The sequence below is a fragment of the Dipodomys merriami genome, unplaced genomic scaffold (genome assembly GCF_024711535.1).
Source record: "Dipodomys merriami isolate MVZ:Mamm:240054 unplaced genomic scaffold, mDipMer1.0.p SCAF_443, whole genome shotgun sequence".
In the NCBI taxonomy this organism is placed as follows: Eukaryota; Metazoa; Chordata; class Mammalia; order Rodentia; family Heteromyidae; genus Dipodomys; species Dipodomys merriami.
Window position 1 is genome coordinate 261466 of NW_027206006.1, and position 27587 is coordinate 289052.

Genomic DNA, 27587 nt, shown 5'->3' on the forward strand with positions numbered 1-27587 from the left:
GCACTCTACCACTTGAGCCAGAGCACCATTTTTGGCTTTTTCCGTTTTTGTGGGACTGAGGTAGCAAACCCAGGGCTTCATGTATGCTAGGCAAGTACTCTGCCACTAAGTCACATTCCCAGCCCTGAACTAATTTTTCATTTAAAAATGTACATTTACCATTTGTTCTTGCTACACATTTTTATAATGCTATTAAAACTTACATAAGAAATTACAAAATATTATTTAGAGCTTGTAAAAAGCTCTACTGTTACTAGCTTTATGTATTTTTCCATTATTTTTGTAAATGTTGGAGCAGGTTAATTCTTTTTTCTTTCCTTAAGCCTCTTTCTTTTGAAGCAATTATCCTTTTTCTAGCCAAAGTATTAGGAAACAGACAATCTTCCTTTTAAATCTAAATGACTAAACTCAAACCAATTAAGATTTCAGAGACACAAGAATCAAGGAGGTTTTAATCTCAACTTATATTTGCATTTATGACCATTGCCTCTCCAGAGGGAGAGCTGGGGAAAGTCGACCCCTACACCTTGCTTTCAGGTTGAAGACAATCGACACGGAATAGTTTAACATAAAAGGCTTTTTTTGTGTTAAACACCTTTTTGGAAAGGAGCATACAATCATTAATCAAAATCCTGCCAATTTGCATTGTTCATTGGGGAATAGGCTTTCAAAAGCCAAGGAACAAAAGAGGATTTGGTTTTCCAATCTCCCCAAAGCAGCGGCAGATTGTGAAGCAGCTAACAAGAGAAATCAGAGTACTGTACACATTATCTAGGTGTGTGTATACGAGAGAGATCGAGATCTGTTACACACTATTTATAACAGGAGCACCAACAGATGCACTGAATCCACCTGCATGCTCCCAACCCCTTTGATCTCCCCACCCCAAACTGGGATACAAAGAGGATGGGAGGAGGGGACTAGAGCGAGAGAAATGCAGCCACCTATGCAGCAGCCCCCCAGAGAAGTCCCTGGAGGTCCTGCGCCCCCCCCCCAGCACTGGGGTGGGGTTTGGGGCGCCCCCAGGCTCGCCTGCTGGGGTAAAGGTGCAGGAGCTGGGTTCTGGCTTCGGTGATGTTTACTCAGTAGGCTGGCAAAAGGGCTGAGGAGCGGGAAGCTGCGCTCCCATTAGGATCAGGAGTCTCTGTGACCCGAGAACCCCCTGCGGAGCCAAGGCAGTGTGAGCATGAAGGCAGGCTTGGGGAGGAGGAGAGCCTAGTGCCGGATCACCCGTGCGCACCTTGTGCAGGTGCATCGGTGCCTCCTCCCTCTCCTTTCCCCTCCACAGCAACAGTGCATGCGCCTGTCTAGGCGAAGGCAAAGCTGAAGCGGGTGAGCTCTCCCAATCAGAGCCCGGCATTCTCCGAGTACGTATCCTGGAGCTGCCCGCACTGGGCAGCGGGAAGCGGGAAGCTAGAGGCTGGTGGCAGGCGGCGGGAGCAGAGGGCAGGCCCCACGGCTGGTGGGGGGGCGGGACGTGAGACTTGGGCATAGCCTGGAAGGCCCGAGAAAGTCCTAGGAGCTGTGTGTGAGGGAAGTTCCTTCTTTGCTCAGCCCCCAGAAGTGGGGGCTGCGGGGGGCGGGGTATTCCCCCTCCCTCTCCAGGCTCCTAGAGGCCCTCAGGTTCCAACAGTTTTCATTTGGGGCCTCCTACTCGGAGGCTGGGAGCTGCCTCTGGGGTCTAAGGACCTCTGGACCACAACGCCCCCAGAGGTAAAGGGTTCGACTGGGACGGGAGGTGTGGAGCGGAGCCGTGGGGGGAACGGGGGTCCCCGGGCTGGTTTGGGCCACTGCGGGGCCCCATCGTTAGCCGGGACAAGCCTTCCCAGCCAGTCCTGGCCCACTGCAGCTAGATCTCGGAGGAGCATCCTAGGAAGAGAAGAGCAGGTAGGACTCCGCCTCCCCACAGTCAGCCCCTAGGGGCATAGCCACGCCATTCACTCATTCGTTCATTCCTCATCATTTGTCATTCATTTGTCAGCCTTTTGACCTTTTGGCTGATATTTCACGTTTTTAGGCCAAACTATTTTATTAGTCTATTACTCTTGAACATTTTGTGTTTGTGGTAGACTTTACTTTTTTTTTTTTTCAGGTTGTGGGGCATGAACCCTAGGCCTGGTCACTGTCCCTCAGCTCTTCAGCTCAAGGCTAGTACTCTAGCACTTGAGCCACAGAGCCAATTCCAGCGTTTTCTGCTTATGTGGTGCTTAGGAATTGAACCCCAGGGCCTCATGCATGCAAGGCAAGCGCTCTACCAATGAGCCACCTTCCCAGCCTGGAGACTTAGTTCTTGGTACTGTGTTGTGTCTTCTCCTTAGTCTCTTTATTTGAATAATTTTTTTAAATCCCCAGTGGTCCTTTCTGAGGCTTGCTTAGTGGGAGCAGAGACAGAGCACACTGGTATTTTGTTCCTCTTTTTAGTCTTCAGGATGTATTTTTTTCTTTTTTCTTTTTGTTGGCCATGATACTTGAGCTCCAGGCCAGTGCGCTGTCCCTGAGCTCTTCAGCTCAAGGCTAGGGCTTTCTACCACTTGAGCCACAATGCCACTTCTAGCCTTTTCTGTTTATGTGTTGCTGAGAAATCGAACCCAGGGCCTCATGCATGTGAGGCAAGCACTCTATGGCCAAGTCACCTTCCCAGCCCCTTCAGGATGTCTTTGTACGTTCAAAATGTCAATAATTATTTCATTATTTCTTTCCCCTTCAACAAATCACTTCAAGTTTTACCTGTTCCCTTTCTTAATCAGGAATAATGTTTTTCAGAGTTCTAGGTTAAGTAATAAAAACTGAAGGACAGGAACTTGATATGGCTGCTGGATGGGTGGGTTGGTAGTACAGAGTGATGGGAGGGGTGACTGATCAAGACTCAGTGTACAAACAAATGTACATGTAAAACTATAACCCTTTTGTAGAATCATTAGAAGATAAAAATGAAAAAAAATTAATAACAAAAACCCATTGTCTTCTTAGAATATTAGATTTCTGTGAATAGACGTTCTCGTGGTTTATTAGTATTTGCATATATTTGGATGCTGTGAATTATTTTCTCTCTGTTTAGTATATTTACCCAGAGATTCCTTAATACTGAAGTAAGGTAAATTGGCTCTATATAAGTTGAAGTATCTCCTATAGAAGAGGTTTCTAGGAAGTAGGCAGGCTAAAGCAAGTGACAAGTTCTCTTTCCTTCTTCCTTTTTTTTTTCTTTTGTCAGTTGTGGGGCTTGCACTCTGGGCTTGGGCACTGCCCCTCAAGGCGAGTACTATACCACTTGAGCTACAGCGCTACGTCTTGTTTTCTGTATGTTTATTGGAGATAAGAGTCTCATGGCCTTTCCTGACCAGGCTGGCTTTGAACTATTCAGCCTCCTGAGTAGCTAGGATTACAGGCGTGAGCCACCAGCACCTGGCTCCTTCTTCCTTTTATCTTTTTGCAAGAAGGCCTTTGAAAATTACCGTAGATTATATTATTAAAAGGTAATTTATGAAGAAGGCCTTTTGTACACATTAGTAAAAAAGATTTTTATAGAGATATCTCTATGATCAAGAGAGTTAATCATTATTGTTCTTTTCTATGTTGGTATTGGGCTTGAACTCAGGGCCTGTTGCTCTTACTTAGCTTTCTTGTTCATATATGGACCTCTACCACTTGAGCCTTGGCCCTACCTTTTTTGCTGTTTTTTTAATTGAAAGACCCCAGACTCACTGGGATGCTTTCTTCAACGGGAGGGCACCCCAAGAACCAAGACTCCAAACCAGCAGATGCAACAAGCAAGAGGATTTTATTAGGCGTTTGCGCAAACGGTCTCCCTGTCGAAGGCAGACTGGAAGCCCCGAGCAGAGGTTACAGGCACTTTTAAAGACAAAAACCACAGGATTAGCATAAGACCCCAGGCTCCCCAGGATTGGCTCAGCTCTGCACAGGAAGTTTTGTAACACTTGTTGAAAACTAGTTGGTTCCCTAAGGGGGGGGGGAGGCTTCTCTGGAGGGGAGTCCACATAGTTACAGGCTCCCTAGTTTGCTGGGCTCGCCAGATGGTCTTTATTTTGAGCCCCCTTGCTGAGAGTTTCTAAACAGGGCGTTAGAAGAACATATCTATGTTTGCAGACCCTGTCCCTGGGCCGGCCTGCATCTGGACTTTGTAACTTTTTAACTTATTTCTGGGAGGGGAAGAGTCAGTGTTAGCGCAAGCAGGTTTACAGAAGCAGAATTAGCAGTTAGCATATTAAAATGGACATGGCCCATATAGTAAAATGGACATAGCCCCAATTTCAATCTTTCATTTATTATTATTTTTTTGAGATGCAGTCTCAAAGACTTCTGACCAGGATGGTTTTAAATTTTAATTGTCCTCTTATCAGTGAGCCACCAGTGTCAGCTGAATTTTCTTGCTTTTGTTTTTTATTTTTGTTTATCAGTGAGAGTTTACCTGTCGAGAGAGATAACTGTAGTTTTCTTTCCCAGGACTTGCTGAATTAAAAAAAAAAGGGGGCATTTTAAATTGTATATTTTATTGGATTGTTAGCTTTTCAAAAAAATTTTTAGGGCTAGGAAGGTGGCTCAGTGGTAGAGCACTTGCTTTGCATCCCTGAGGCCCTGGGTTCGATTTCTCAGCACCACATAAGCAAAATGAAAAAAGATGGAAGTGGCGCTGTGGCTCAAGTGGTAGAGCACGAGCCTTGAGCTGAAGAGCTGAGGGACAGTGCCCAGGCCCAGAGTTCAGGCCCCACGACCGGAAGAGCTGGCCCTCAGCTCTTTAGCTCAAGGCTAGTGCTCTACTACTTGATCCACAGCGCCACTTCCAGCTTTTTTCATTTTGCTTATGTGGTTCTGAGGAACAGAACCCAGGGTCTCATGCATGCAAGGCAAGTGCTCTACCACTGAGCCACCTTCCCAGCCCCTTTTTGTTTTATTTCTTTTTCATGTTTTTTTTTTTAAATTTCTATTGAGGAACGCTGAATAAAAGAAACCACAAATCACCATTGGACCTTTTATTTGGGAGTGGTTTGGACTTTTCAGTTGCAATATAGTTTTACAACTATCTGGTTGGGCAGAGGGAGTAGGTGACTAATGCCTGTAATCTTAGCAATTCCTGAGGTTGAGATCTGACTCTCTTGGTTCAAATCCAGCCAGGAGACTTGTTACTCATCTACAATTAACCACTAAAACGGCTGGAAGTGCAGCTGTGCGTCAAGTGGTAGAGTGCTAACCTTGAGCCCGAAAACTCAGGCCTTGAGTTTTAGCTTCAGGACCAGAACCAACAAAACAAAACAAAAAACTTCATTAGGAGTAGCTGCTTGTTTTTTTTTTTTTTTTTTAAAAGAAATAGAATTATCTGTCCTGCAGTTGGGTACTACATATTCCATTTCCAAGTTCAAACATAATTTGTTATTATTTTTCCACAATTATTATTTTTTGGATAACTTTTCTTATAAAATATTAAAAGTAAATACCTGTTCTTTCAAGAAGGATCATGTTTGTGGGTTTTTTTTTTAATGTTTTCGTCATTTTTGCTTCCAATGCTTTTTTTGGTCCATTGTGGGGCTTAACCTTGGGTACTGGGTGCTGTCCCTGAACTCTTTTGGTCAAGGCTAGTGCTCTCCCTCTTTGAGCCACAGTGCTACTTCCAGTTTTTCTGGTAGTTATTTGGAGATAAAAGATTCTCATGGGACTGGGAAGTTGGCTCAATGGTAGAGTGCTTGCCTCACATGCATGAGGCCCTGGGTTTGATTCCTCAACACAACATAAGCAGAAAAAGCCAGAAGTGGCGCCATGGCTCAAGTAGTAGGGTGCTCGCTTTGAGCTGAAGAGCTGAGGGACAGCGCCCAGGCCCAGAATTCAGGCCCCACGACCAAAAAAAAAGTCACATGGACTTTGTTGCCCAGGATGGCTTTGAATTTTTATCTTCAGATCTCAGCCTCCTGATTAGCTAGGATTACAGGTGTGAGCCACCAGTGCCTGCTGCTTTATAAAAATAAACCCTTCTTTGAAAAAATCCCTTGTGGGGCTGGGAAGGTGGCTCAGTGGTAGAGCGCTTGCCTTGCATACATGAGGCCCTGGGTTCGATTCCTCAGCCCCACGTAAGCAAAAAGTAAAAAGCTGGAAGTGGTGCTGTGGCTCAGGTGGTAGAGCGCTAGCCTTGAGCTGAAAAAGCTGAGGGACAGTGTCCAGGCCCAGAGTTCAGTCCCCACGACCGGACCAAAAAAAAAAATAAATAAAAAAAAATAAAAAATCCCTTGTTTGTTATACAATAATTTAAAAAAAATTAGCAACCAGCCTATAGATCCAAAGGAAAATAATCAGTTCTTTCAGGATTCAAATATAAACTTGCTGTTGTATTGTTTATTATATTAACAGACTTTAGTCCACCTAACCTGTAACACAGACATCTTGAACAATTTCAATCGCCAATAAAGAACTATATCATTAAGAAACAGTGGGGTATTTTTAAGGAGTTGCAAGACTTACCATGAGTGTAAACTCTTCAAATAGTGCCACTGGTGATACTCAAAGGTAAGCCTCCAGTCTCTTTTTTTTAGTTGAAAAATGCTATTCGTTGCAAGGAACAAGTAATTGTGACTGTCAGAGCTAATTGGAAGAATTTTGATGGAAGCATAAAGGAAGTAAAAATATCTTGAAATGGAGCAAACAGGATGATGGCTTATAAACATAGCTCTGGGTCCAGAGATTCTATAGGGATTATTATGCTTCTTTGTGAACTTTATTAACTCTGTGTATGTGAAGTTTGTCCTGAGACTAGAGCTTTGGTTGTTCTTTTCCATTACTCTAAATCTTTTACTTGTGTCTCTGCTTATTTCCACTTGGGTTTGGCCATTATTTCATTTTGCCATAATGTCTGTGATTCTAATTTCTCTTGTTCATCTCAGTAGCCCTAATTGCTTCTGCTTAAGCATTCTTTTAGTTTTAGCTCTACTGTTAATTGCTCTTGTACTTTATCTCTCAGTTTACATTTTGAGAAGATGCATTTAATTGCATCATTTGAAGGTAGAATGAGATTTTTTTTTCTGTTGGCCATGGGGCTTGAACTCTGGGCCTGGGTGCTGTCCCTCACCTCTTCAGCTCAAGGCTAATGCTCTACCACTTGAGCCACAGCACCACTTCTAGTTTTCTGGAGGTTTATTGGAGGTAAGAGTCTCATGGACTTTCCTGCTTGGCTGGCTTTGAACCGAGATCCTCAGATCTCAGCCTCCTGAATAGCAAGGATTACAGGTGTGAGCCATCAGCGCCCAGCTTGCTTCATCTTTTTTGTATCATAGATTCCTTTATACCTTTGAGTAAGGTGATTAATTTTAGTTCATTCACCTATGGTAGGTGGAGTACAGTATTCTAAGGTATTACAAAACTGGGCCCTTGAGGAGAATTTAACTTTCTATTAAATATAGTTTTAAAAAAGGTAAGTACAGAAATTGAACCTATATATGTAGAACTTTTTTTTGTCAGTCGTGGGACTTTGAACTCTGGGCCTGGGCGCTGTCCCTCAGCTCTTCAGCTCAAGACTAGTGCTCCACCACTTGAACCACAGCACCACTTCTGTTTTTTTGGTGGTTAATTGGAGATAAGAGTGTCATGGACTTTCTTGTCTGCACTGGATTTGAACCGTGGATTCTCAGATCTCAGCCTCCTGAGTAGCTAGGATTACAGGCGTGAGCCACTGGCACCTGGCTATGTAGAACTTTTATAGTCACATAACAGAAAAATTCTGCTAAATCTAAAATAATTGGGGATTATATTCTGTATATTTAATTCTGTTTTCAAAATAATTTATTTAAAAGATATTCTAGGGCCTGGGAAGGTGGCTAAGCAGTATATTGCTTGCCTTGCATTCATGAGGCCCTGGGTTCGATTCCTCAGCACCACATAAGCAGAAAAAAGCCAGAAGTGGCGCTGGGGCTCAAATGGTAAAGTGCTAGCTTTGAACTGAAGAGCTCAGGGACAGGGCCCAGGCCCAGAGTTCAGGCCCATGACCGAAAACAAACAAACAAACAAACAAACAAACAAACAAATAAATAAATAAATAAAATCTTTTAAAAAAGATATTCTACAAGCCAGGTGCAAGTGGCTAATGTCTATTATCTTAGCTACTCAAGAGGCTGAGATCTGATAAATGTGGTTCAGAGTCAGCTTGGGAAGTCAAATCCATGAGACGTTTATTTATTTATATTCTTTATTTGTTTTAAATTTATTCTGTAAACACTGTATAGAGGAATTACAATTACATGGGCAAGATAATGAGTACATTTCTTTTTATTTTTTTGTCGGTCATGGGGCTTGAACTCTGGGCCTGGGCGCTGTCCCTCAGCTCTTCACCTCAAGGCGAGCGCTCTACCACTTGAGCTACAGCGCCACTTCCGGTTTTTTGGTGGTTTATTGGAGATAAGAGTCTCACAGTCTCTCCTGCAAGGGCTGGCTTTGAACCTCGATCCTCAGATCTCAGCCTCCTGACTAGCTAGGATTACAGGCGTGAGCCACCAGCGCCCGGCAATGAGTACATTTCTTATCAAGCATTGTAGCCTCCTCCTTTGTTTCCCCTTCCCATACCTTCCCAACCTCCCCCTACCCCGCCCAGTTAACCAGCAAAAAGCTGGAAGCAGAGGTATGGCTCAAGTAATATATTACCAGTGTGAGGAGGAGATTGCTGAGGGATGCTGAAAGGCCCTGAGTTTAAACCACAGTAATGGCAGATACAAACTGCAGAAGCATCATGAGGGTTGGGAGGGGATAGTCTTTTCTCATACTTAATTTGGCAAGGATAGATCTAGATGGTATACATGTTTGAATGTAATCCTACTTCTTAGAGTTTACTGCCAATAATATTTTGGGAAATATTTGTCCAGACTTTTTCCTACAAAAGTATTAATATATTAATGGTACAATAGTTCACATTAGTTTCATTCTTTTTTAGTTAGGAAAGGGAAAATGACTAGAAATCCTTCATATTATTAGTGGCTACAGTATTCTTCATAATTCTAGAATTTGAAAAAAAATTATTTAAACTACCAGTAACATATACATTTGTCTTTTAACAGATTCTAATTCATATCATGGAATATGTAGTATTTGTCTTCTTTCACTGGACATATTCTTGAGCTTTATCATGTTGTAGCCTGTATCAAAATGTTACTTCTTTTTTTTCTTTTTTTTTTTTGTCGGTCATGGGGCTTGAACTCTGGGCCTGGGCGCTGTCCCTCAGCTCTTCACCTCAAGGCGAGCGCTCTACCACTTGAGCTACAGCGCCACTTCCGGTTTTCTGGTGGTTTATTGGAGATAGGAGTCTCACAGTCTTTCCTGCCCGGGCTGGCTTTGAACCGCGATCCTCAGATCTCAGCCTCCTGAGTAGCTAGGATTACAGGCGTGAGCCACCAGCGCCCGGCTAAAATGTTACTTCTTTTTATTGCTGAACATTCTATGGTATGGATATACTACATTTTGGTTATCTATTCAGTAGTTAGTAGGTGTTTGAGTTGTTTCCACTTTTTTTTTTTTTTTTTGTCAATTATGGGGCTTGAACTCTGGGCCTGAGCACTGTCCGTCAACTCTTAAGCTTGCTCTACCACTTGAGCTACAGCACCACTTTCGGTTTTCTGGTGGCTTATTGGAGATAAGAGTTTCATGGACTTTCCTACTGGGGCTGGCTTTGAACAGCGATCCTTAAATCTCAGCCTCCTGAGTAGCTAGGATTACAGGTGTGAGCCACCAGGCCTCTGCTTTGTTTCCACTTTTGACTTCTATGAACATTTGATACAATTCTTATGTCAGCAGGGGGCCTGTGGCTCACACCTGTGATCCTAGCAATTTGGGAGGCTGAGATCTGATGATCATGATTGGAAGCCAGCCTGGACAGGAAAAGCCATGAGATAACTCCAATAAGGCACCAGAAAACTGCAAGTGGAGCTGTGGCTCAAAGTGGTAGAGTTCTAGCCTTGAGCACAAAAAGCTCAGGGACAATGCCTAGGTCCTGAGTTCAAGGCCCATGACCATACCCCTCCCCCCAATCTTTATGTTGACATGTTCTTTCTCTTGTTGAGTTGATTCTTTTTTTTTTTTTTTTTTTTTTTTTTTTTTGAGTCCAGTAGTGGGGCCTAAACTCTGGACTTGGGCGCTGTCCCTCAGCTCTTCATCTCAAGGCTAGCACTCTATCACTTGAGCCACAGTGCCACTCCTTTTTAGTCAATAAGCCTGGCATGGTGGTGCATATCTGTGATCCCATCTATGGTATAGCTTAAGTGGGAGGATGCCTGGCTTGAATGAGACTTGGAGTTTAAACAGTTCTCATTAGAGGAACTGTTATCTGTGCTGAGGTTTGAATTCAAGTCCTTATGCATGCTTAGCTGGCATTCTGCTGCTTGAGCCATGCCTCCAGACTGGCTTTTTTCTGGCTATTTTGGAGATGTTGTCTCTAGGACTTTCCTCCCCACGCTGGCTTCAAACCTTGATGATCTGGATCTTAACCTCCTGAATAGCTAGGATTTAGTGTGTGTCACTGGCACCTGGCTGGAGGGTCTCTCCCAACTCCATTGTCTGATATTTTTCAGCATTGAACACACATTGAATTATTTTCTTCAGAATGTCTACTTTTATTTCCTTTAATTATTTCTTTTCTTCCAGAAAGGCATTATAGGTTAAAATGACATATCATGGAGCCAAACTGTGAAGTATGAATTCAATTTGTCTAATATTAGTCCTGTTAAGTAGGGCAAATGACCTTATTTTCCTGATTTGTAAATCAGGGTCATAATGGTATCTCTCTAACAGGTATCTATCTAGCAGTGTTAAAAAGATTGAATTTATGAGGCTGGGACTGTGGCTTAATGGTTGAGTGTTTGCCTACCATGCATGAAGCCCTAGGTTTGATCCCTCAGCAGGTACCATATAAACGAAAAAGCCAGAAGTCGTACTGTGGTTCATGTGATAGAGTATTATCCTTGAGCAAAAGAAGCTCAGCGACAGTGCACATGCCCTGAGTTCAAGTCCTAGAACTGGCAAAGAAAGAAGATTAAATTTATATGTTTAAAATGCTTAGATGAGATTTTTCTCCCTCCCTCCCTCCCTCCCTCCCTTCCTTCTTCCTTCTTCCCTTCCTTCCCTCCCTCCCTCCCTCTCTCCTTCCCTCCCTCCCTTCCTGACTCCCTCCCTTCCTCCCTACCCTTCTGTCTCTCGTGCTTTCTTTTCTTTTCTTTTTCCATTGGTCATTGGTCATGTCTTGAACTCAGGACCTGGGAACTGTTCCTGAGCTTTTTTGTTCAAGGCCAGTACTCTACCACTTTGAGGCAGAGTTTCACTTCTAGTTTTTAGGTGGTTAATTGGAGATAAGCATCTCAGAGACCTTCCTTGTGGGGCTTGCTTTGAACTATTATTATCAGACCTCAGGCTCCTACGTAGTTAGGACTACAGAAGTGAACCACCGGTGCCTGGCTCAGATGAGTGTTTGTAAAGCAATATTGCTTTTTGTTAGCAATTTAGGTTATGGTTATTATTATTATTATTATAATTATTTGGTAGTGGGGTTTGAACTCAGGGCCTAGGTGCTGTCGTTGAGCTCTTTGCCTCAAAGCTAGTCCTCTACCACTTTAACATGGTGCCACTTTTGGCTTTTGAGTGGTTAATTGGAGATAAAAGTCTCCTGGTGACTTTTATGCCTGGGCTAACTTTGAACATGATCCTAAGATCTCAGCCTCCTAAGTAGCTAGGATTATAGGTGTGAGCCATCAGTGCCTGGTCTATAATCACATTTGATAATTCTTTCTATAGATTTTTTTTGTTTGGTCATGGGGCTTGAACTCTGGGCTTGAGAGCTGTCCCTGTGCTCTTCAGCACAAGGCAAAAGCTCTACCACTTGAGCCACAGCACCACTTCCTGTTTTCTAGTGGTTTATTGGAGATAAGAGTCTCACGGATTTACCTGCTCGGGCTGGCTTTGAACTGTGATCCTCAGATCTCAGCCTCCTGAGTAGCTAGGATTATATAAGGTGTGAGCCACCATTGCTGGGCTTCTATATCGACTTTTAACCTCAGTGGTCTTCTTCTTTTTTGTTGTTGTTGTTGTTGGTTGTGGCGCTTGAACTCTGGGCCTGGGCACTGTCCTTCAACTCTTCAGCTCAAAGCAAGCACTCTACCGCTTGAGCCACAAAAAAAAAAAAAAAGTAGCATCTCATTTTGTGTGAGTAAACAGAGGATTTTTTTTCTTTGGCGATCATGTGGCTTGAACTCTGGGCATGGGCGCTGTCCCTCAGCTTGTCCTGTGCAAGGCTAGCAATCTACTACTTGAGCCACAGTGCCACTTCTTGTAAACTGCTGATTTGAACTGTCAGAGCAGTGCTTCCTAGCCTCAGTTTTGTGTTGGTCTCTTGTGTAAGGTGTGTAAGGACCAAGGCCTTACCCAGTATTCCCACTTCCAGCTTTTCCTGTTGTCTGTCTGTAGAGGACTTTGTGTATTTATGAGTTTTTCCTGCCAAAAGTTTTTGCTTTTGTATCTTAGTCATTCTCTGGCCTCTGAAATCTCAGTCATATGAGTGTAGCTCATGAGGACAGCCATAATGTGTGAATTTGAAGACACTGTTCTTAATGGCTTGCTCAGCGAGTAGCATCTTTTGCAGTACAGCTCCAACCAGAAGTAATGGAACGCAGAGGGAGTCTAAGATCCAGACTGTTACAGAGAGGTTATTTCTCTAGATACAGACAAATGCATCTCTTGTCTGGGACTGAGACAATGTTCATTTTACAAGCTTTTCATATGATTTTGATTCCGATGACCCATAAGCCACTGTTTTGGAAAACAGTATCATTCCCCAAAGATCGCATGTAACAAGAGGGTATCAAAGGACCTCAAAGGAATTAGGGGCTCTAGTATTTATTTAGTACCAGTTTTCTTTTTTTTTTTTTCTTTTTGTCAGTGGTGGGGCTTGAACTCTGGGCCTCATTGACCCAAACTCTTCAGCTCAAGGGTAGGGCTCTGCCACTTGAGCCACAGTGCCACTTCCCATTTTCTGGTGTTTTTTGGGAGATAAGAGTCTCATGGACTTTCCTGCTCAGGCTGACTTTGAATGGTGATCCTCAGATTTTAGCTTCCTGAGTAGCTAGGATTAAAGGTGTGAGCCACTGGCACCAGGATACTTAGTGCCTGTTAGAACTCTGGCACTGAGGGCTGGGAAGGTGGCTCAGTGGTAGAGCGCTTGCCTTGCATGCCAGAGGCCCTGGGTTCGATTCCTCAGCACCACATACGCAAAAAGAAAAAAGCCGGAAGGGGTGCTGTGGCTCAAGTGGTAGAGTGCTAGCCTTGAGCTGAAGAGCTGAGGGACAGCGCCCAGGCCCAGAGTTCAGGCCCCACGACCGGACCCCCCCCCCCAAAAAAAGAACTCTGGCACTGAATTTGGCATGCAATAATCTTGTTACTTTAACTTGTGCAGATTCCATCCAGTGTCCTTTGGCTGAATTGACTTTTTAGGAAAACATTTTTTAAATTTTTTATCTTTATTGAAAAGATGATGATCTGGGGTATACACTTACATAAGTAAGGTAATGGATACATTTGTTTTTAAATAGTGTTAACCCATCCCTATTTCTCCATGTTACCCATCCCTAGTCCCCTTCCCCACAGTTGTAAGGTTCATTTCCAACTTAGTGCCAAGTGAGTATTAATGTTGCATTACTTCATCCTTTGTCCTGCTTTTTCTGTGATTCCCTTTCTTTTCCAAAGAATGAATAAATTTATATAAAAGACACAAGGTACAGAAAACTATAAGAGGAAAAAAAATAATAACTACATACAAGATATGAAAAGAGCCTCTTCTTTCTGATTCCTGGAGTTCATGTTGTTATGTTTCATTATATGTGGTCCTATGCACTTAGCAATTTGGGGTATTGAGAGCTTGTTACAGAATATCATAGACATATTGTAGTTCTTACAAATGAGGCAAACCATGGGTCATTTTTAAAATTATTGTGAAAATGCTGTACAGAGGGGTTACAATTACATGGGCAGGGTAACGAGTACATTTCTTATCAAGAATTGTTGCCTCCTCCTTTTTCCCCTTCCCATCCCTACTTACCCCCACACCCCTACTCCCCCACCCCCACACCAGCCAAAGTTGTAAAGTTCATTTTTCAACATAACGACTTGTACATATCATTGTAGCAGTGGGTCCTCCTGTATCCAGAGTTAAATGATTTGTTTTTTCCTTTCCTCTTCACAAATTATACCAACATCAAATAGAGTGAAAGCAGGGGTTATACTGTGGGGGAGGGACGTACAAAGCAATAAAGAACTCATCTTATGTAACAATCCCAAGAAAGGAAAAAAAAAAACATTTGAATCCTTATCTTGGAGTCATTTTGCATAACATCAACTTTTCTGATCTTTTCTGCTCGTCTACCTCACCCCAGTTAAAATGGCTATAATCAGGAACTTTAATAACAACAGATGCTGGAGGGATGTGGACAGAAGGGAACCTTACTGCATTGTTGGTCTGGTGTAAACTTGTTCAACCACTTTGGAAAGCAGTATGGAGGTTCCTCAAAAGATTCCACATAGAGCTTCCCTATGACCCAGCAATCCCACTTTTGGGCATTTACCTAAATGATCACAAACAAGGACATTCTAAAGCTGCCATGGGTCATTTTTAAAATATATATTTATTGTAAGATACATGGGTCAATATTTAATAGAACCAGATCTCATAGACTATGAAATAATTCTCCTATAATCTATTAGTCTCAAATACCCAAGCACCTCTTTTTATTTATATAATACACATACTGAAATGGAACTCCAAAGATATGGAAATAACTATCTTTTTTCTTAGTTTTTTTATTTATATGATGACTCTGTGTTCTTTACCTTATAGATAGTGTATTCACATGAACATCTGTGGAAAGGGAGGGGAGGGCATAGAATCTGAGGGAAAAGGGTGAAAAAGTGTGGCAGTGGAGTGTACTAAACATGGATGAAAGCCAACTATGCAACTCGTGGGTGCAGATAGAAGAGAGGGAATGGGAGAGGATGAGGGAAACAGATGATACTCTATGTAAGGAAATGTATTTATTACCTGGTGAATGTAAATGTAATCCCACTGTATATCACCTCTAAATTAACAAAGTAAATAAAAAATGTAACCAATTGCAAATATTAAAAGGTGGCAAAAGCAAGGTTCATTTCTGTCATCCTTGCTACTCAGGATGCTGAGATCTGAGGATCACTTTTCAAAGCCAGCCTGGGCAGGAACGTCTGTGAGACTCTTCTGCAATTAGCCACCCAAAGAAGCTGAAAGTGGAGCTGTGGACTGAGTGGTAGAGCACTAGTCTTGAACACAAAAGCTCAGGAACAGCACCCATGCCCTGAATTCATGGCTCAGAACTCACACACACACACACACACACACACACACACACACACACACACACACACACACACACACAACATGGCAAGAAGTGTATCATTAGATTTTTTGGTGGGGCCACCACCCTGCTTTGACCATTTCATGGTCTCTTCAGGCTCCTGCTCTTCACCTCTTTGGACACTAGGTGGCAGTGCTCCCCCATAATAACCCAATGGCACCAAAGTTTAGGGGCTTTTCTGAAGTCTCTCCAGGTGGTTTGCTCATCCTTACATCACCCAGATATAGCAAGAATCCTGTCAAGATGGCTTAGTAAGAATCTCACCATCAAAACATGATTCACTTTAATATCTTCTTAAAGAAGATTTTTGAAGTTCTGTGCTAAGAGGAGCAAAGACCAAATATATTTCCATCTACCACCCGTCAATTCATCCATCCATCATCCATCTATCTACCCATCCATCCCTCATCCATCTCTCCACCATCTGTCCATCCACCCATCCATCCATCATTAATCCAATCCCATTTACTCATCAGTCATCCATAATCCATTCACCCATCCAATATCTACACATCATCCATCCACCCACCCAATCTATCCATCTATCATCCATGCTCATCCATCCACAATCCACCCATCCATCCATTCACCCACTCAATTCATCTATCATCCATCTTTCTACCCTCCATCCCTTATCCTCCTCTTTACCATCCGTTCATGCATCAATTCATCCTCCATCTGTCCACAATCCATCCATCCATCCATCCATCCATCCATCCATCCATCCATCCATCCATCCATCCATCCATCCATCCAAACTTGGAGCATTTCTTTTTCTCAGAAAAGTGCTATATGAATTTATTTTTTAGGTATAATATGTTAAAGATTCGTGTCATTTAGGAGAGAGCGTGTTGAACACTTCACATCCTCCGGGGAGATAATTGGTATCTCTCTAGGGACTGGTGGGGTGAAGGCTGGGGATGGTGGCAGGAAGCACTGGCACACCAGCAACAGTTTTAATTAAGTTTTTTTTTTTTTTTGGTCAGTTGTGGGGCTTGAACTCTGGGCATGGGGATTGTCCTTCAGCTATTCAGCTCAAGGTGAGCACTCTACCACTTGAGCTACAGCACCACTTCTGGCTTCCTGTTGTTTCATTGGAGTTAAGAGCTCACGGACTTTCCTGCCCGGACTGGCTTTGAAACGTGATCCTCAGATCTCAGCTTCCTGATTGGCTAGAATGGAAAGCTTGAACCACCAGTGCCCAGCTGCTATACTTTTTCAGAAAGTCCTTGCAATTTTGCCCAGTGTCAGCCTCCGACTGAGATCCTTCTACCTATGTCTTCTCTGTAAATGGGATGACAGGTGTGCCCTGATGTGCTCAGCCCCTCTCCCCTTTTGCAGATGGGTTTCAGGAAGGAATCTAGACTCACTGCAGTCATGTCCTTGGCATGACCTTAACTAAGCTCTGCTTATCTTGCACCTCTGAATTTGGATTCACCATCCAGCCTTCTCTTCCCAGAGAGGTTGTTCTGTGAGGCTAGGTGAACCCTTAGGGGTTTGTTTATCCATGAGGAGTGCTGAGCTCCAGGTCACAGCACTGATCTCTAGGTGTATAGGTCCTGTCCTTGCTGGAGTTGGAGTAACACCATCTTGTAGCAAGTCATTACTTAGCTGTTGGACCAGGTGAACTGCAGCACACAAGACCTCCTTCCCTTGGCTGGATCCTGGGTGACAGCAAGCAGGGTGCAAGCAGGCCATCCCATATTCCACCTGCAGCTACTCTGCGGGCTTGACACTAGGTGGTGCTCTGACCTAGATTCTGTTAAAGACAGAGTCACAGGAGAATTTAGGGGTAGTAGTATATGTGTGTCTGTCTTCCAGGGTCCTCGTGATGACTCTCTGGGTGGTACAGGCTAGGGGCTCATAGCTGTCTCCTGCTCTGTAAGTAACCCCTACTAAGACGTCCAGTCTGCCCCTTTGGACCCAGCTCACAGGCCCCCAGCTCTGTGCAGAGCTTCCCAGGAAGTTCACACCACGGTCTGCCCTTCCACTGGCAATGCATACAGGGCCTTGGGCTTACCTGGATGGCCTTCCAAGTGGCTCTGTCCCGGGGCATCCTGAGGATCTGCTGAAGGTCAAACCCCCTGCCCAAGCTCAGGGCTACTCTCTGACTCACCAGGCTCCCTGGGAGAGAGACTGGCTGCCTCAGACCAGGCAGGCCCCAGGTTGTGGCCATGGCAGGGGGAAGGACCCAGCCACAGGGTAGAGGCCTGTGCTGCCTTCTTCACTGATGCCCCGAACACCTGGCTTCACCATTGCCTCTGGCCCAGCCCCATTTCCTCTGGGTGTTGTCCTGTCCCCTTTCTTCACCTTTGTGGTGGCACAAAACCATTCTTCCCGTCACCAGCATCACCAGTGAGGGGCATGTGACCTAAGCCCAGCCAATCACAGCACTCCAGCCCCTCTCAAGAGTGATTGGGGACTGGGAAGGTGGCTCAGTGGTAGAGTACTTGCCTAGCCTGCATGAGCCCTGGGTTCCATTCCTCAGCACCACATAAACAAACAAACAATAAAAAGAGTGGTCCAGGAGGTGGGTGTGTGCCCAAGAGGAGCCAATAAGAATGCCTCTGCAGACCCAAGGTGGGCCAATGGGAATACCTCTTGTTCACCCATGGAGGGCCAATGGGCATTTCTCCTGCAGACCCAAGGAGGACCAATGGGAATGCTTCCTGCAGACCCAAGGAGGGCCAGTGGAAATGCCTCTGCAGACTCCAAAGCTCCTGCAAAGACAGTCTGGGATTCCAAACTGCTTGGTCCATGCTTGCCACGAGTCAGACCAGTGGCAGTTGGTGTCATGGCTGAGGTTTGAAGGTGGGAACTGAATCCCAAGTGAGGAGAGTGGGTCTGTGGTGTGGATTAATGGAACAGAGTTGGTCAGGTATGGCAGGAGGGCTCCTGAGGTTGAGGTTCACCTAGGTCCTGCTCTCTGATCTGGCATCTTCTGCCATGGCCTGGTGCAGCAAGTTTGCCCTTGACCTTGAATGCTGGAGAAAGAAACTTCCATGTCTTCTAAACCAGCCCACCTCATGTATCATCATGGTAGCTCGAACCACAGGAAACAGTCCCCAGCATCCGTAAGGGAAGTGTAGATAATGTGAACATAGAGCTGTAAAAAACCCTGGGGGAATCTCTGTCCAAGGGAGACTGGAGGAGAGGGAAGAAGACTGCTTTGTTCTCTGCCAAGCTCAGGCTGGACTTTCGGGGCCAGCACTCCTCTCCAAGGGTGGTCTGTGGAGCCATGGAACCTTCCAGCAGGGCTGGTGACAGTGGCCTTTAGATCCCCCCTCAGCTGAGGTCCTCTGGTGCCTGGGGGATGGGCCCCAGCTGCTTGACATCCTGGGAAATCTCAGCCTGCACTCAAATCCTAATTTATATCGCTGGGAAGGTAATTTATGCACTCATGTAAATTCCTTTTTACTGCTGAGTTTTGAGTAACAGGTGTGTAATTATTTCCAGCTTGCCTTTCAAGACAATTCTAAACCGCGGGCTGTTAAGACCTTAATATTCTTCAGGGTTGCCAGGGATGGTATTTTTCCTGGATCAAATTCATCCCCCCTGTTGGGGCTGACATTATTGGGTTACAAATTTTGCTTCAGGAGGCTGGAAGGCTTAGCCGTGCGTGTGCGTGTGCGTGTGCGTGTGCGTGTGCGTGTGTGGGTGGGTGTGTGTGTGGGTGTGTGTGTGTGTGTGGGTAGGTGGGTGGGTGGGTGGGTGGGTGGGTGTGTGGGTGTGGGTGTGTGGGTGGAACAGCCAAGGCTGGCCCTGGCCCTGTGTGTATTGCTATTTTTTATTTTTGCAGCCTGGTCTCTTCTTTATTGAGTCATGGATATTCCTTGCAGACCTACTATGAGCACAGTTCTACGAGGATTGTGTAACAAGTGCAGCAGCTAATGAACCTTAGGGAAGATTAGTTGTGGGCACAGAGGGATGGGGACGAGTCCTGAGGCTTGAACTCAGCGCCTGGGCACTGTCCCTGCAGCTCCTAGCCTGGCTGACCCTGGCTGATGTCTTGGCCTTGGGCTTCAGGGTTCTCAGCTGATAGTTGAAATGATATGGGCCCAGACAGTTGGCGTCCAGCCCTGCCCCGCTTCCCAGGAGCAGTGGGGCATGGGGCGTAGATGCTTGCCAAGGCAGCCCAGCTGGCTTCCAGACACCAGCTCTGCGGTGGGCTGGGCGTGGGCCACAAGACCCAGGTGCCCCTTGGGGAGTCTGGGCAAGGCCTGAGTCCCAGTCCCGAAAAGGCCCAGGGCTGACAGCTTGGCCAGCAGCCCCACACCATGGGCAGGCAGTGGAACCTGTAAGAGGCACGGCCTAGAGGCGGAAGTGATGGTATTGGAAAAGTGGCCTAGAGACCCCATGCATTTGAGTCGTGGCCTAGAGGGAGGAAGTAAGAGCATTGGGGTCTAGAGAAGAAAGTAAGGCCATAGGGGTGTGGCCTAGAGAAGGAAGGCTAATGGGGGCGTGGTCCACAGGGAGGAAGTGAGGTCATTGAAACTTGGCCGGGCAGGGGCTGTTAGGGGCCTGGCCCTGCTTTTCCTCTGTCTGTCTCCAGTGGGGGTGAAGCCATTTTGCCCCACCTGGTGATCTCCACCAGGTGTTCTACCCCTCCACAACCCAAAGCAACAGGGCCAAGTGGGCCAGAACAAAAAGAAACCTTTCATCCTGTAGGCCAATTGCCTCAGGTCTTATGTTACAGATGGGAGAATGAGGAGCACATGGGATAGCATTGGATCAGGGTGTGTTTTGGGATACACACATACAACATGCAAGCACACGCAAACACATGTATGCACACACAAGCATGCACACATGCACATGAGCATATATACATCCATATACACATGTGCACAGACACAAACACACATACAGTTCATGCACACACATGTACACACACGGAGGCTTGTTTCCTCCCGCCCCTCCCCCCATTTCCATGTTTCCCTTCAGCTCCTTGTCGGTTGCATTATCAGGAACTGCTTGATAAAGGAACTCTGTTGGATGATGACAAAAATTGATTTCCAATTCCCTGCAGAATGAGTTCATCATCACAGTGGCACGAGCAATTTAGCTTAGACTCCAGGCCTGCCTGGGATTATAGCTCACACTGACAAGTCAAGCCCCTGGAGGGTTTTCCTGTGAAGCCCCAGGAGGATTTTGACAGGGAGGGGAAAGAGACATTCTCAGAGGGGTTTGTGTGGGGGTGTGGCCAGAAGGGCATTGCTGCTTCAGGGCCCCTCTGAGGCCACTGGTGGGAAGTAGTCTCCCAGGCTGCCTTCCATGGAGCTGTGGGAAGTTGAGTCCTGCTCAGCTTGATCACTCAAATGTGCAGCTGAGAGAGAAAGGATCAGTTTCTTCGGTATAGGAAGCCCTCAGATGGTGTCCGTGGAGGGTTAAAGGAGGTTTTCAGGAGTTTGGGAAGTGGCCTGCATGGCCTGGGCCACTGACTATGACAGGCCAGCTGATTGGTTGAGACCCCATCTCAAAGATAATTGGAGTGAAGAGAGCTTGGGTGTGGCATGAGGCCCTAAGTACAACCTCAGTATGGCCCGCAAAACATTTCAGACAAGCCCATTTAAATGTGTGTGTGTGTGTGTGTGTGTGTGTGTGTGATTCTGCTCGCCCTGGTGCCCTGTAATCCTAGCTATGCAGGAGGCTGAGATCTGAGGATCGAAGTTCGAAGCCATCCTGGGCAAGTAAATCCATGAAGTTCTTATCTCCAAATAACCACCTAAAAGCCAGAAGTGAAGCTGTGGCTCAGGTGGTAGAACACTAACCTTGAGCAAAAAAAGTGAAGGGATAGCACCCAGGCTCTGAGTTCAAGCCCAAGGACCAGCCAAAAAGAAAAAAAGAAAAATGACTAATTCTCATTGTGCATCAAGTGACAGTTGCTTCAAAGCCACTTTTGTTGGGCCCACAAATGAACTAAAAGTGGGGGCAGAGTCTCATACCTCTAACTCATGTTGTATGTGTCTCTGCTCTGAACCATTTTTCCAGCCATTGCTTTGCAATCACTTTAGGGTTCAGGAAGGACCAGACAAATTGATAATTTGACAAGGGATGAAGCCACCACTGAGGGCCAGCAGAGCTCCTCAGGACAGATCACCCCACAGGACACAGGATATGCTCATCCTGACCAGCTGAGACAGCCATCATGCCTCTCCAGAATCCACCAGAAACAAGGACCAGAATGATCACCACCTAGGCCACACAGGGACTGGTGGCCATTTTAACTTGGCATACCTTTGTCCTCAAGTCTCCTTATTTTTTATTTTTTGCCAGTCTTGGGGCTTGAACTCAGGGCCTGGGCACTGTCCTGGAGCTTCTTTTGCTATTGTACTATAACTTGAGCCACAGCACTGCTTTTGTTTTTTTCTGTGTATGTGGTACTGAGGAATCAAGCCCAGGGCTTCATGCATGCTAGGCAAGCACCCTACCACTAAGCCACATTCCCAGCCAAAGTCTCCTTATTTAACTGGAGGCAAATGTCTGTACCCCAAAAATAGCTGATGATGTGCCCAAGCTGTTTTCCACCCCATCGCCACCATGGAAGAATTGTCCTTTACATGCCCCTCACCGTGTCCCTTTATTTGGAGTGGAGCTCTTGTGGTTTGGATCTGGGGTGTAAAACACTGGTTTCCAGAGGACAGCTAGCCCAAACCAATCAATGGGTGGGTGGATGGATTGGTGGTGATAGGCTCCCATCTTAGTAGCCAAGGTAGTGTGGTTGTGCCACCTTATTTGCACTGATTAGGTAGATGCATGATTGGAGATTACCACATAAATAGATACTATGATTGTAGCACCCAACATTCAACAGTTGGTACTCCATGTAACAAACTCCCTGCCCATGATGCAGGGGGTGAACATCTGCTTGGATCCCTCCCATCCTGCCACATGTGCCGAGCTCTGGGGGCAGTGAGCAGTGAGCAGTGTCAGTGTCTGTCTATGTCTCAGGAGAGCCAAATTCCTAACTCCACCACCCTAGTGGCTGGAATTGCAAAATTACAGGATATATGCATATATATATCTACATATATATGTATGTGCCATATACATATTTATGTATATATATACACATATATATGTGCGTATTTGAGCTTCAGTTTGTGGGAACAGCCAAGACCAGTTACTGGATGATGGAAGAGTTGTGTTGGGGGCAGGGCACCTATGGCACCTTCTTTGTCCTGTGGCCAGATATTCCCAGGGGCTGAGACCCCTACTGGGCTGTCACTTGGAGCCACTGCTGGTCTCCTTCCCATGGGGGATTCTGCAGGATGTTGTGCCCCTGTGTATGTACGTAGGGATGGCAGTCATGCTGTGGTCTCCTGCCACTCATTTATGCTCCTCTGGAGCCTCCTTTCCCAGTGTGGAGAGCCTGAGAGAACTCGTTGAAGTCAAAGGCACTTGGACTAATGGCATAATTGCTCTCTGAAACCATTTGCAAAGTAATTATTGACTATTTTTAGGTTGATCTAGCTTTTTTTTTTTTTATCCCCACTAAGTAATGAAGCTTTGCTTGGGGTGATGGGGTGGGGAGCAATCATATACACACACACAGTTAGACAGAACAGAGGTCCACTCTTTGCCACCGTTTTCTTTTCTACCTGCTTTAATGCAATAGCAGAGATGAAACAGCACCCTCCCCGCCCCCCCAGCCCCAAGCCAGCGGGTGAGTGAATGGGCCCCTGGAGACCTCTGTGTTCTTAGCCCTGCTAAGGGACATTTTTGGTATTAAGATGCACTTTCAAGAAACAGCAGCTGGAGAACTTGCTGAGACTGGCAGTTCCTGTAAGGACAGGAGGTCCTTGAGGCCCCGAGGTTAGAGTAATGAAACCCAGGAATTTTCCAAGTTGCTCTCTTGAGACTCTCCCTCCCCCACCAGGGGGCTTCCTTCTTCCTCTACTCCCCATCCTTCTATGCCCTGAAATCCTGTCCTTCATTTGCTCGCTGCTCACAGCAAGCTAATGGAGACACATAGTACAGTATTCACATTTAAAACATGGTTATTAGTGCTCCATTAGGATAAATGAGGTCTGTGGAAAACCAGCCCATGCATTTCGGTGTCTGCTTAGTGTATCCATTGTGCCCGGATGGGGTCCTCGGAGCCACTGCCCGGGGAGAAGGGGTGAGCTCTGCCCAGAAGAAACTCCATGTGCAGGGGTTGGTGATGGGAACCAGGGTCACACAGGGGGGCTGAGACTGGGGTGAGCTTGGTGGTCAGAGCCCATGGCCGCAAACAGCTATCAAGGAAGATGGTCACCTTTTGGGGAATCAGAAGTGCTCTGACTGACCCATGGCAGTGGGTCAGGAGTTAGGAGAGTGTGGCCATGGAGTGACAGTGGGTATAGATTCTGGAGCACCGTGGCCATGGCAGTTGGTAGGCATCATCCTTCACAATGACCAGCAGGGCCCTGGCTCCTCACATTCGAAGAGCCAGGTGCAGCTGCTCATCACCTGACCCCTCTTGAGACCATGGATCACCACCTGACCTCTCCTAAGACCACGAACTGTCAGTCCACTTCTGAAGCCACCTTTGGCCAGTTCTGAACGTACTGGTGACCAGGCCCTGCTTTGCCTCTGCTTGCCTCCTCTCCTCCCGCCCTGATTCTTTCTGTTGAACCTAAAGCAAACATCTCTCTCCAAAGATGGCCGAAGACATACAGAAGAGCTGTCATTATCCATTACCTGACACAGACATCCCTTTTCTGCCCTTCGCTACATGTCTTTATTTGGCTCAGAGGAACTAGTGGCCCTATGGAATGTGGGGCTCCTGGTGCTGTGGTTGGGGGGCCCTGACTCTGGTTTAAGCACTGTGTGACCTTGGGAGATCCAGGGTCCAAAGTGACCTTCATACTTTATCCTTTCTCCTCCCTGGGAGCTCACGGAGCCGCTTGCTGATGGTGCTAGAATGGGCTCAGCCTGTCTCACTGCTTATGGTGACCCATCCTGAGGAAGAGGGGGGGGGAGGCAGGTCTGTGCTTGATAGCACTCACCAGAAATCCTAGCACTTGCAAGGCTGAGGCAGGAAGATCAAGAGTTCTAGGACAGTCTGGGCTACTTATGAAAGTCTGAAACATCCTTCTGTCAGGGAGTCAGCTGAGCCTGCCTCTGGTCTGAACTATACAGGATCCCTCAGTCACTGGAGCTTTCCTCCTCCTCCTCCTCACCTCCCTTCTCCTGCTCTTTGTCCTCTTCCTCTTCTTCCTCCTTCTTTGTGCCAGTCCTGGTGCTTGAACACAAGGCCTGGGTGCTGCCCCTTAGTTATTTTTTTTTCATTTGGTCAAGGATGATACTCTACCACTTGAGGCACAGTTCTACTTTCAGCTTTTTGGTGGTTAATTAGAGATAAGTGTCTCATGGACTTTCCTGCCTGGGCTGGCTTCAAACCGTGATCCTCATATTAAAGCCTGCTGAGTAGCTGGGATTACAGGTGTGAGTCACAGGTGCCCTGGCTGTGTTTTGACATCTTAATGGAGTTGGTAGAAGGGTACTAACTACTTTTTCTTCTGATTTCTGAGTTTGACACTTTTAATATTCATTAAAAATGATACGATTTCCTTGTTTCTGCATCTCTCCTGCCTCAGGGGGTCTATTTGCATTTGTAAAGTTCCAGAGTCCTTGGCAGGTTTCTTCCATTTGGAAATAAGGTGCCAGGACCGTTGTTGCCCTATGTAAGTCCCACATGTAGCCTCAGCTCTGAGTTATGACTCAACAGCTCCATAAGGAGTAGAAACAATTTATAATGATGAGATTTATCATGGAGATAAATGGCTACCACTTGTTAATGGTGAGATTGATTGCTGTAAAATTTATCTGCTCAGTGTCTTTTGTTAGTAAGGCCAGGGAGATTGCACAACTCTTAATCCCTTCTCAAAAAATCAAGCTGTCCCCTATCCTCAGTGAGGAGCCCAGGGGAGATGTCCAGGAAGAACATACATCGATCAAGACTTTCCAAGGGTACCTTAAGTTATTATTATTATATTGTGGTGGTACTAGGATTTGAACAGGGCCTCGCCTGCTCAGCAGATGCTCTACTTGAGCCATGTCCCAGTTCTTACTGCTTAGGTTAAGGATGGGGTGTTTACTTTTGAAATAGGGTCTCATGTTGCCAGGGCTGGTGTGAACTTCCTATTTGTATGATACTCCCACATGCATAGCTGCCACTACAACCTGCTTATTGATTGCAATTGTGTGTGTGTGTGTGTGTATCTGAGCTAGCTTTAAATTGTGAGCCTCCTGATCCCTGTTTTTCAAGTAGGAGCCAGATCCCACCCAGCTGTGACATCCTGGATGGATGAACCCATTGGTAGAGTCAGAGCCCTCACAATCCAATCACTTATCAAGGCCCTGCCTCCTGACAGTTCATTCAGCTATGATGTCTGGTGGATGAGCCCATAGGTGGAATCAGAACCTCTATGACCCAATCATTTCTCTCATCTCCAGATGGCAGCAAGCTTTCAACCCAGGAGCCTTTGGACCCTATTCATGCTTCCCAGATGAAGAAGATGACATAAAGGGATGGCAGAGATGTCTGGTTGCAGTCCTAATGCACCAGTTGATCAAATTAAGAGGACAACAGAGATAGGGACTCAGAGCTCTAAACCCAAGGAGTGGAAGGATCTATCCTGGAACCATCCACTAACAGATTTTGGCTGAGTGAGAAGTTAATGTCTGCAGTGCCTAGCTGCTTTTATTGGGGATAGAATCATGCATTTGGGGCTGTAACGGAGGTGGGGGGACCTATGGAAGATGAGGCATAGAAAACATTCCACCTGCACATTGCAAAGTTCGGGCCAATGGCTCCTCTTTCTCCTCTCACTGAGAGTCAGCCTTTGGATGGTCGGCTGGGGAAGGAATATCCAGTGTCACCAAAAGGCCAGAAAATCCCCAAGCCAAATCTCCTCTATCAGGTTGATTATTTTTCTTCCCATAACTAGTAGCAGGTATTTGGCTGTGTCCATTAAAAGCCATTTCATGTTCCCTTGACAAAGGAGATTTTTATTTAGTGCTGTAAGATCAATAATGAAGCATCTCATGTGAACTATTAAAATGGGAAATGTTTGCTGGGCTGACAATTGTGCTATCAATACATACCGAGTAATACATTGAGGACAGCCAAATGGACCAATAGCTCTTATGGAAAAGGCTTAGCAGGGCACCCTGGCTGGGACGCAGCTGCCGTGCTGGCCTTCGGGGCTGCATTTGGAAGAGTCCTCCATAGATCCCCAGCAGTCCTCCATCTCAAGTGGGGTGGGACATGGCTTTGGCTGCCTGAGCTGCTCACATGCATGTTTTCCATGTGGTGGAGAGCTGTGTAGAATAGACTCCTCTCCTTGCCTTCTCAGGGAGGCCTAGAGCAGTTTCACTCTGGACTGCAGTGTCCATCTTGGCCCATGCCCCTAGACATGATGTCCTGCCTTCCTGCCCCTGTGCTCAGTGCCTGGGACTCCAGACCTGCAGACCCTCTGCCCCCTAACTTCCCACCAGTCTGTCATTGACTTGCCTCTGAATCTATAGGTTTTGTCTCCTAATTCTTAATAAAATGTTTCCAGGACTTTTCCTCCACTTCTGTCTACTGAACACCATTTTTTGTAAACCCTCTTCTCTATCCTCCTCATCACCACTCCCACGTCCCCTCCCTCCTCTCCCAGTGATAGGGCTTGAGAAGTCCTAGCCCTGATTGTTTGGTCAACTTGACTGGATGGAGAAACTTGGGGGAGACTGGGGAGGCTCACTTCTGCCCATGTCAATGATGGATTTTGAAATGATCCAATCATATCAGGGTGATGATCGTGAATGGATTCATCAGATCATGATGTGATCAGTGTACATCTGATCATCAGTGGATTCATCGGATCATGATGTGATCAGTGGATCTGATTATTGATGGATTCAGGATTTGATTAGACCCTTGGGAGCTGGTGGAAATGACGGGGTCTGGGTGGAGGAAGTGGGTGGCTGGGAATGTGTCCTTGGAAGCTGTATCTTGCCTGGCCACTTCCTGTTAGTCCCATTGAAAGACAACCTATGAGGAAGCTGAGACAATAGCAAATCAAAACCTGGCAGGGCTTCTGGGATCATTTAACCCCTCACTCCAGAACTGGGATGGGAAGAGCAAGAAACACAGGTGCGAGCTCCTTCACACCAAGGCACCAGCATATGCCTGCCTGTCGCTGGAGGTAT

The 27587-nt window shown here is 45.9% G+C and overlaps 1 protein-coding gene and 1 long non-coding RNA gene across 20 annotated transcripts in view; one reads left to right on the plus strand and one right to left on the minus strand.

Annotated features, from left to right (window-relative positions):
• The window catches only part of LOC138808151 (hepatoma-derived growth factor-related protein 2-like), a 299202-nt gene that overhangs the window by 170811 nt on the left and 100804 nt on the right, over window positions 1–27587 (minus strand). The window lies entirely within an intron of this gene.
• LOC138808152 (uncharacterized) lies at window positions 1077–26723 on the plus strand. The gene is made up of 3 exons (XR_011366423.1): window positions 1077–1367; window positions 6355–6510; window positions 25848–26723. It is a non-coding gene; the product is annotated as an uncharacterized lncRNA (long non-coding RNA).